At 42.1% G+C, this 10,487-nt stretch overlaps 1 long non-coding RNA gene across 1 annotated transcript; it reads right to left on the bottom strand.

Annotated features, from left to right (window-relative positions):
• Positions 1–4,393: 4,393 nt before the first annotated feature.
• Positions 4,394–9,642, bottom strand: LOC144105710 (uncharacterized). The gene is made up of 2 exons (XR_013308865.1): positions 9,562–9,642; positions 4,394–4,499 (listed from the first exon to the last, which is right to left on the bottom strand). It is a non-coding gene; the product is annotated as an uncharacterized LOC144105710 (long non-coding RNA).
• Positions 9,643–10,487: the final 845 nt, after the last annotated feature.

Raw genomic sequence — 10,487 nt, 5'->3', positions numbered from 1 at the left:
TGTGGAATAAATTGTCAAATGATTATGACAAATGGCTTCTTTTCTGGTGAAGCGCTGTTACGGGTGGAAGCGCCAGCTTCGGGTTTCTTGGCTTTGCACGGCTGAAATTTAGGCGCTCTATTTTCAGTAGCTGATTACACCTGTGGATTTGGAGGTCTACCACATGTGTTTGTCTTTAAGTGCACGTGCGCGCGAAAATCCGCTAATTAGTTTTAAAATGTTCGCTGGTAATTAAATCGGAATGATATTCAGCAATCTAGTCAATAAGTTTCGCAAAGACCATTTCAACAAACTCACCATTTCAAAGTAATTGCGTTTGTGAATAGTCGCAACTCAATATTATAAAACTTTCTTTATCTTAAAATTATAATTGACACCAATTATACTAAAATTGAGCATTGAGCATATGTGATGAATTATCCTGGCAAAATTTTTATAGTGGCTAATGGTTCCTGGAGTACGTCAGTTTTAGCCATAATTGCACGTAACGGTTTACAAGTAAATGATTACTTGTAATTTTACTTTTAAATATATGTCTGTGATTTTAAAATTTAATTGTTTAGGTTTATCAAATGGTAATATTCCCTGCAAATTAGAAACTTTTTTTTTTGTTTTCGATGACAACAAATCGGTTGGTTCTTTTCCAAAGAAGAACCAGCGGTACACCTTCGAGAACCTCAACTTGAAGGCAATCTGCTGTGCTAGCGGGAAGGATTCCTTCTTGAGAGATCGACAATGGACTTGCTGTGGAGCAGCATGGTGCGGTCATGTCCGCATCACAGGCTAGTCACCGGCGTGCGACCGCAATTGTCCCGAGAAATATCAGTCGGCTCTTTGTACGGACGCCGCGGACTGTCACATGGCGCGGCAACTGCCCTCGAGCCACGCCCAACTCAGCGGCTCCCACACACCGGAAACCCGGAAGCCCGGACGGAAAACAGCACTACTGTTAAGAGTGTTTTGTATTATCAAAAAGAAAAGCATGTAGACGACGTTGGCTACTGGCGTAGAAGTATAAGAGCGCAGCAAAAACAAGGATGAAAACACAGAAGACACTGAGGTAGCGCGTGTACCCGTATTTAGTCCCTTGTCTTTCATGCACATTTACTTTTTTAATGGGCCACTATCTTGATAAAAGTTCGGCACAGGGTGCATTTAAGCTTCTATTGCTCATGCGCGTTACCAATGCAACAAAGACATCAGCAGGAAAAAGAAATCCATCCGCGAGGCAAACATTTCTTTACCGACACAGCGAGCTTTACGTGCGAGATGAAGTGGCAAGGAACAAAAATTTTAAGCTGCTTCTGCGCTGCATCAACTTTTCTTCTTGTTTGTACTCATAGATGCGGAACGAACGTCAGTGGTGGTAAATTCGGAAGTAACTTTCAAACTTAATTACGCACGGCGCACTCACGGTCATGCCTCGGTTCCATGGAGGAAGGTAATATTGTTGGATTTTTCCACTGAGTGTGGGCGGGCCTTGGATCTTTTTTCGAGGAATTTTACCCCAAAAGAGCCGAGAACCACGCCGGGGGAAACCTTTTAAATATGAGAAAGCCAGTGCGTAGCCTGCGGCACTGGCGTTCGAATCCAGCATTTCTTGAAATCAAGGCGGTTTCTGTCACCACTAGGTCATCGCTTCAAAACTCCAGTGGCCCAGGTATCCACGGGTTCTTCAAAAGAGTGCAAGCCATGGCCTGGCCTGGTGGTCTGATTCTGGTGTGCATGGCTTGTGAAAGGAGCCTATGGTTTCAAATCCGGCCACTGTGAGTGAGCCTCTTGCCGTTTCTGTTATTGTCTCACAGTCCATTTCTCAAAATATCGTATGAAGCCGCCTACTATAGGCTTAACAGAGCAAGGGAACATGTAAAAAAATAGTTCAGACTACTCTACTGGCGCTTGTACAGCAGAATCCGACAGCAAAAAAAGCTCTTCATCCGAAGGCAGTATTTTGAGAATGTTGCGAGATCCGTCACATGTTAGGAGAACGTCGGCCGCGGCTCACAGCTCTAAAACGCGTGAAGCACGCGCCTAAAACGTACCACAACCAACCAAACATAAGTACACACAGGTTCAAATGTGTGTTAGCCGAGTGCATCACAGCGGCGTAGGGTTACCCTGCAGAGTCAGTGGCGGCAGTGGCGGTAGCTAATTAAAATCCAATGTAATTTAAGGACACCAAAAACTCTGGCGTGTGTGTGTGTACATTGCACATTGCGCATTGTAATTTAAAGGCGCCAAGGACCACACACACGCACACACACACGAGAGAAGAGAACGGGACAGAGTGTGAAGAATTGTGTGAACGGGACTCACAACTGGTTTAATATAAATTCTTGTTGGCCTATAGTTGGTAATCGCTCATTGTAATTGCTCTGTCCCGTTCTCTTCTCTCGTGTGTGTGCATAGTTTTTGGAACCTTTCAATTACAATGAGCGATTGGCAACTAGCCAAACAAGAAGTTTTCTTACTGTAATTAAAAGAAGCAAAAATAAATAAAGCCGGCACACTAGCGCAGCTCCTCGTGATCAGGCCGCCTTCTATTGTAGGGCTTCCGGGCATGCAAAGAACCAGTGGCCGGCACGTCTGCGCCACTACGAGCTGGTGGCAAGGTGCGCACACGCTGTAATATAACCGTTTCCTCGAGCGCATACATTGAGCGAGTGTTCAGTGTAGTAGTTTATATCCCCGCGAGGAAACTTGGAAAAATTAGCAACGACGACTTTGAAAAACACGTCTAAAAATTAATGCTTCTTCGTTTGTTTTATGTTAATAAATTGTCAATTCGACTCAGGCTGCGAGGAACGACTTAGTGGAGGGGTTCGGATAATTTCTACCATGTGAGGTTCTTTAACCCGCACTGACAACGGTCAGTACACGGCACTCTAGCATTTAGCCTCATTGAAATGGGAGCGCCGAGGCTTGGGTCAAACACGCGTCTTTTGGGTCAGCAGCTGAGCACCATCACCACTCTGGAGCCGCGACAGCTCTTCAAAATTGATCACGTGCAACACAATATTTAGCAGGTCTTTGTAGTTCATTACAAGAGGAATAAATTTGTGTTATATGGCCAAAATTTTGGAAGCAGAAAACGCAGATGTAATCAATTTCTTTTTTGTAGTTTTTTCACTATTTTTCTGGCGTTGTAATTTATAACTATAATAAAATGCATTTTAAATGGACGAATTGAAATCCTAATCGGTTACTTTCTTCTGTAATGTGTGCTTATATTAATGCCTAACACGCTAAGAAGTAATAGGAGATATATGTCTGCCATTACTTTAGGCTCACACGCTCCGCTCAATTCCGGTATTAAAAGAGCTCCCATGTCCTCAGCAATAAATGAGTCTAGCGCTGTTGAATACTCTTGAATTTAGGTTACCCGCCGCTTAAATACGCTCGAAAGTAAAAAGTTGGAATGCTTCCGCTGTAGCAACATTTTATAGCCCCACAGACTTCATGCAGATGTTGCACTATTAAAAGAAAACTGTCATTTTAGTCTTTTTCAGAGGTAAACCACTTGTCGCTGAGCTGACACCTTTAAGAGGGTAATTTTACGTGATTTGCTCCAGAGTAAAGTTTTAGTCCACGACAAACAGTATAAACGTTACACTCTCTCTAGTGTAGTTACATCTTTAAAGGCAGTGTAAGCTTATGCTGCCCAAGAGTGTAGTTACTTTTTCAGGAAGGCAATATCTTAGTCCAAAGGGGTTAACTCTTACTTATACAGCAGCGTAAATTTATGCCATGAATACCAGTGGAACGTTCGGCTGTCTAGGAGTATTGATACACTTTTTGAGAAGGAGTATGCTTTATTTAGACAGCGTAACTTACTTCCACAGCCGCATAAAGCTATGCTCTTCAGACCAGTGCAAGTTCAAGCCACCTAAGAGTGACGCAACACCGTGTATGAGAAGCCTATTTGATATTTTTTTTAAAGGCGCATTGTTATACTTGGCGGAACAGTGCAAACTTGACCTCCTAAGAGATGCACCTAAGGTGCATTTGTAAGCATAAAGATGTCCCTTCAGAGCGTAGCGTTATCCCACATATAACAAGCTATACAATATATTGCGTTAGTGACACCTTGGTCACCATTAATATGGATAATGTACTACCTAAGGCAAAACCCAACAATAATTTATGAAGACCACTTTCGCTCCTTACAAGTTAAAGCTTAAGCCCGCTGCGAAAGTGTATCTATGATCAGGTCTGGCTTAAACTTAATTCTTAAACTATTGGTTAATGTTTCTCTCCAGAATGCAATGGCTGGCCTTCTAATCATGCAGAGTAGTAGTGCAATGTGTACACAAGAAGCAGGCATGTATAATGTGTAGTAGTTGCATGTTTTAGTTTGAGCACAGTGCAATAACAGAAGATCTTTCACAACTGAAAAAAAAAACACACCACAAATGGCCTTAATTTTAAATTAGGTTACAGCCAAACTTCTCGCAAGTCTCCCGATTTCTTTTCCTGGAGGACCAGACAGCAGGACAGACCTGGGCAGCAGACAAAAATGCACACGCACTTAATACACTTAGACAACACATAAAGAGGCGTTCAAAGACGAGAAATTTTGCAATACAGTAGAGTAAAAGAACTGAAGTTTTTCAGTTACAAAATTCAAGAAACAACCTGTGCTCAAACTTTTACTTGACAGCAAGGAAGAAATAAACCGGCGCAAAAAAAATTTAGTTCTCACAATTTCTTGTTTCCTGAAAAACTAAGGCAGATAGTTCTGTGTGCCATGACATTGTGCCAAATTAAGGTATCATCACAAAATGTCAACCGGAATAAGTATTTCATGCTCTGAGGCTACTAGATCTGTCCACCAATAAAATAACATAACTAGGGCTAAATAACATAACAATGGCACTGCCTCGAGAAAACCATTTTCAGATGCCTCTATATACCGTAACCTCCTTGCAATGGCTACATAGAACTTAATCATTTCAAATGACAGCTAAATTGGGGGCTTCCTGATTGCAATTATTATGGTGCGTGAGCTGGTGTGCCATGAAGACGCAAAAATGACATGAGTGCCATCAGACCATGCTACAGTCTGAATCAACTAAAGAACAATGCGGCTGCTCATAAAAGGCTCTTTAAACAATGTCACTGACCGCTTCTTCTGATGCAATGGTTAGTCGAAGCCCTGGCTTATCTCCATTCATCAGCCGCCCCATTGCAATGTCACACTAGTAGGTCTAAGGCGATTAACCAGGACATGGTGAGAATCGATCGACTCCATTGGTTAGAGAGAATCCTTTCAACGGCATTTGCGGCCTAGTTCTCGGGTTATATCAAAAATACATGCTGAAAAAAGGAGGTAGTGACGAGCCAGATTACATGATAAAATCAGCATGAAATGGCAATCAGAGGCTTTTTTTCTGGTGCGCTTGCCACACAGAAGAACATGTGCATACGCCTGGGCCTCCATCACCATTTAAATGACTGCACAAAGGCTTTTACCCCGCCTTATTGCCACCACGTAGCTAGTTTACTTTGATGTTGTAGTGCTGCGGTACTTTAGTTTTGTACACCACACAAAAAATCAGCATTATGGTGAATTTTTTGTAGTGCCCTTTCTTGCTCGCTGAGCCCGCACTTGGAATTCCACATCTATGAGGGTTGAGGCCTGCACTAACCTACTGTCGAATGTTAGTGCAAAGCACATGGGCCTAAGCTATATGCAGGCGAGGGGGGGGGGGGGGCGGAGCATTAGATAAAGTGATAGGGCGGATTACCAGTCACACTGGTCACTGTCACAACCGAGGTACTATGCGTCTCTCTTTACAGTGATGACTTTAGAGTAACAGTGCCAAATCTTTGGTTAACCAGAAACGCAGAGATTTTTAGGGGAAAAAATTATGCCATGTTATTAATAAGCAGAAAAAAATTCAGATGCAAATAACTAAATCAAGAGAAAGGAGCACTGTGGGAAAATTGGGCACAATCAAGAAAGTCAAGTGTGATAGAAGTCGCAGTTCACCCAAAACATCATCCCTTGACTCTGTCAATGATGGGTCATTATTCCAAGCCAAACGCCCCAGAGTTAATATCAACCATAGCCGATTTGTTCAATAAATTCGCCTAAAATTTTTGCAATGTGAAATCTAAGCCAGATGTTGAAAAAATTTAATCATGAGCTGAGCGCCGTTTGAACAATGCCAAAACGTTTGAAACCGGCACAGCTCAATGATCGACCAGAAATCCATATTTTTAGAAGATATTCCACAAAAGTTTCTTGATGACATTTGCAAAGATTCTGGCTTTTGATATGATTCAGGTGTATTTTTGAACGGTATAATTAATATTTATAATTTAAATAAATGTAAGAATTATACGACGTTGACACCTACAAAGTATCTACTCCTGTTTGGAAATTAAGGAATAGCCAATATGCTTCCCTAGATGTCTATTGCCCTTAAAAAACGTAACAGCTCATGCAACTGAATCAGCCGAAGTTAAATAAAATGCTGAAGATGCAGGAAATTGTGTTTGGTACCATAAAAACTCGTTCACTTCACTCTGAGATGGTTCAAGTAAAAATACCAGTGATTGCAGGTTTAGTAGAACAGTTTATTGCGTTTCGTTTCTGAACTTTTAATCGAGGTGATTTTTGTTTAAAGCGAGAATAAAATTTTTGGAGCTAAGCTCGTTCGCCGCGAGGTGCGTCGTCTCTTTCCCCTCTTCATCACAGAGCACAGCCCAGCACTCAATTATTAGTAAAGTTTCTACTGCGGACAGGCATTAAACGTTGTGTAGACGAACAGATAATCGTGGGAAAAGATTTTCTTTGTGCTGCCGGGGTGGCACCTGCACCAGTGCCAGTTTTACTCATTGTATTCATGCCATACCAAGTAATTGTTGTGAGAGACATGACAGACACATATACTCCGTTTCATACATAACAGGCAACACTGCGGATGTAGTGCGTCGTCCGCAAAACCATTTTACTCCACCACATATCTGTTCTTCTCAAAGCCTCCCTCAGTGTTTGAACAAAAACTAAGCGGTATAAAATGAACTGGTACCACTGGAAACCACGCTCGAAGCTGTGAGGCGCATAGTGTTGAGGACGTCTGACTATAATTTTCACTGATTGATGACTACTTTTTGGGCGCGGATGGTGTATATGCCATTCGCCCTATAAGATACATATCGTATAACCACATGTCATTTATTACTTCTCGAAGCCTTGATGAGCCGCAGGACAAAAATGTGGCAAAGGGTAAAACGAAGGGCAGGAGGCTGCCACTCACGGTAATTGAGATTTGCAGCACGAAATATGCATGTGGTCACTGTGCTTGTATGGTGAGCTACATTTTTGGCCCAAACTTGACCTTTGCAAAAAGGCGTTCTAGCTTTAGCAGCGTTGCCTGCTATGCAAGAAGAACATTATAGAGGATTCAAGAAGAGATGACTGCGTGCCGTTTCCGCGGTCGCAGTATGTTTGATCACTCGAGAGCAAGGCAGCTCCGTTCGATGGGGCCGCGCCAGCGCCAGCGTGTCTCGCGTTACCAGAAGCCGTGGTGAGGACTTCCTGCCATCCCGTGTGCTGCGAGGCACATGCTTTCCGTGATCTCATTCGGATATTAAAAGGACTGGTGTTACGATAGCTGTGCCCGGTGTTCATTCCTTCCTTGTGGCTCAAGCGAGACAGCACACTGAAAACCATAGTCTTGCTGCTCTTGGCTGCCTTATGCCATAGCGGGTTCGTATGAACTTCAAAAGCGAAAACAGACTCGCTTATTGCATACCACCCTCCGAATGTGATGCGATACCTGTCATTGCTCCAGCTCTAAACATGCACTACAGTGAGTAAGGGTAAACTGAAGTGGTTATGTGGCCATAAATGTGTCATGACAGGTGCTGCGTTACTCAATGAAGCGTTAAGAGATGACGGAACTTGCCGCATGAGAGCTCGATATATAAAATTTTTTTCTCGCTTTGAACAAAAACCACCTCAATTAAAACATCAGAAATGAAAGCCAATAAATTGTTCTACTAAACCCGCCATCGTCTGTATTTTGACTTGGAACACCTCAGGGTGAAAAAAAAAGTGCTTACTTACGTTCCGCAACACACTTTTCTGCAACTTCAGTATTTTAATTCACTTCGACGCATTGAGTTTCGTCAGCTGTAACATTTTTTATTGGTAATAGAAATCTATGTAGAGATTACCACTCTGAGAATCTGATATTTTGAATGTAAAATAGTAAACTTTTTAATTTTATTTAAACCTAGAACAACATATACTGTCCAAAAATCTATGATCTAAATCATATTGAAAGCCAGGATATGTGCAAATGTAATTAGAACAATTGTGCAGTTCATTCTAAAATTTAGATTTTTGATCAACATTCAGCAATGCCTGGTTTCACGCCCTAAAAAAATGTTTAAACTGAGATCACCTCAAAAATAAACTTTTTTTTCAGCAAAAATATTTTAGGTTAGATACCGCACGCTGGAAGCAGTTTTAATGAATTGTCTTCAACAAACTGGAGACGGTCGAGCGCAATATGTGGGACATTTGGAGTTTAGTGACGGATTCATAAATCTGACTTCTACCCCGTCATGCTAATTAGAATCTAATTTGTGTTCTTGGTACACTCTGGCTCTTTCTCGGCATATTAACTTTGTATGGCAGCCAGAACCAATTTAGGACTGAGGTGATTGAATTTTAATACTTCCTAATGTTTGATTCAAACTCATGATCCAAATACTGGATTCACACTCCGGACGTACACACCCAAAGACTGGCTGCAATCATTCTCAAGTGATTGGCGGTGTAGGAAAGCCTCTGTTATCCCCGCAAAAAAATTAACTGTAGACACGCGCAGTTGCTAAACCGGCTGGCCATGGTAACACTTGTATTTTGTTGTTTTGTCATCGCTAGCTTACAACAGTTTTACTTTTGGTGAGATTGTTCTCGTTGTCTTGATGCACGTAAACTTCAATCCATTATAAGGATTATTGGGGTTTAACGTCCCAAAGCGACTCTGGCTATGAAGGACTCAATCCATTGTAAGTGTCCATATAATGCTTAAGTGAACATTTTACAATCACAATTGCATAAAAAGCAGCATAATCCAATATTCATAAACTGTGAATGACAGAACGCAAACCGTTTTCAGTCTCTATGTGCCGAATATTAGTTCACACTGCTATCTGTTCATATCCTCCATCAGACCACAGTATTATGGGAGTGCAATACAGTACTGAAAAAAAATTACCGGAAATAAGTAAATGGTACTGCTACTGCGAACTTTCCATCAGCAAGCCGGTAGCAGAAGACCATGCTCTGATGCTTATTCTGCTGACATAGCGACAACAGTAACAATAATTTTTTTCAGTCACTCTGACCAAAGGGAAGCAGGACTGCTGGGATGTGTAGCAAAATGAGCATTTCTCAAAGGCATCTTCTACAATAAATCTGCAAGCACAAGTCTTCGAATACAAATATCTGATCATTGCTCATTTCAAAAGCAGTGTTGCATATGTTAATGACATCTTTTATGCTCTGAAATCTAAAAAAGATCCAAATGATTCACTCACTGAAGAAATTCCAGCTTTCCCTGCTTTTCCAAGTGCAAAAAGGATCAGGGCCTGGACCAGTGGTGGCAGTGGGACTGCTTGTAGGGCACGCGGCAAAACCAGCTGCTGGCAACATGTAATAAATATGTACATGGTGATAAAAGCCATCCTTTGAAAAATGCGTACCATCTTTTTATTAACATAAATATGTAACACAATTTAATGTAAACAGGCCTGCTCATATAAATTACAGCACAGAAGTACGGTTTTGGAAGCCACAGCATTTTATTTCACGGGCAGCATTGTAACTGCTACGATGACATCATTATAGCGAACTAGAATATATTACAATGGCTCGATGGGAGGGCGCGTCTGCCTTTCCGGTAGCCCGTTACCCTCTGGAAAGCCACCAGAAGCGCTGCTGCTTTCATGCTGCTGCGCGGTGGCTCAGCCCACTAGCCATCACAGAGCACGGATAGGCAATAGTCTAATGAATGCTTTCGCCAGTTGGTATTGCGTTCCAACAGTGTACTTCATATCCTGGGCCACATTAAAAGAGAGTAGAAGATAGAGTATGGATGCCAAGAACACTGCAAGCAAGTTGCAGTTGAGGTTGCAGCATTGTATGCCACAGCATGCTTGAATTTTTTTACGAAAAGCGCAAGCCACGCCAGCACCCAAAGTCGTGAAGGTGCACAGCTTAAATTACAGATCAACAATGTATCAATGCCTGATGCTAGTCACACCGACGCTACACGGAATACAAGTCAGGTGAGTGTGTATGGGTGTGGACAACTGTTCTCCATCGCATACTTAGTCAATAACGTTTGTGCTGATACTTCGACCCAAACAAGATCCTTCCTCGAATTGCAGAGCTTGACTACGAAGTCGTTCCTCACGAAGCGACAGCGTTCCACATGCTTTTATTCCTGCAGAGCTCTGTTATA

This window comes from Amblyomma americanum, chromosome 9, assembly GCF_052857255.1.
Source record: "Amblyomma americanum isolate KBUSLIRL-KWMA chromosome 9, ASM5285725v1, whole genome shotgun sequence".
In the NCBI taxonomy this organism is placed as follows: Eukaryota; Metazoa; Arthropoda; class Arachnida; order Ixodida; family Ixodidae; genus Amblyomma; species Amblyomma americanum.
This window is presented reverse-complemented; position numbering and strand designations above follow the sequence as displayed.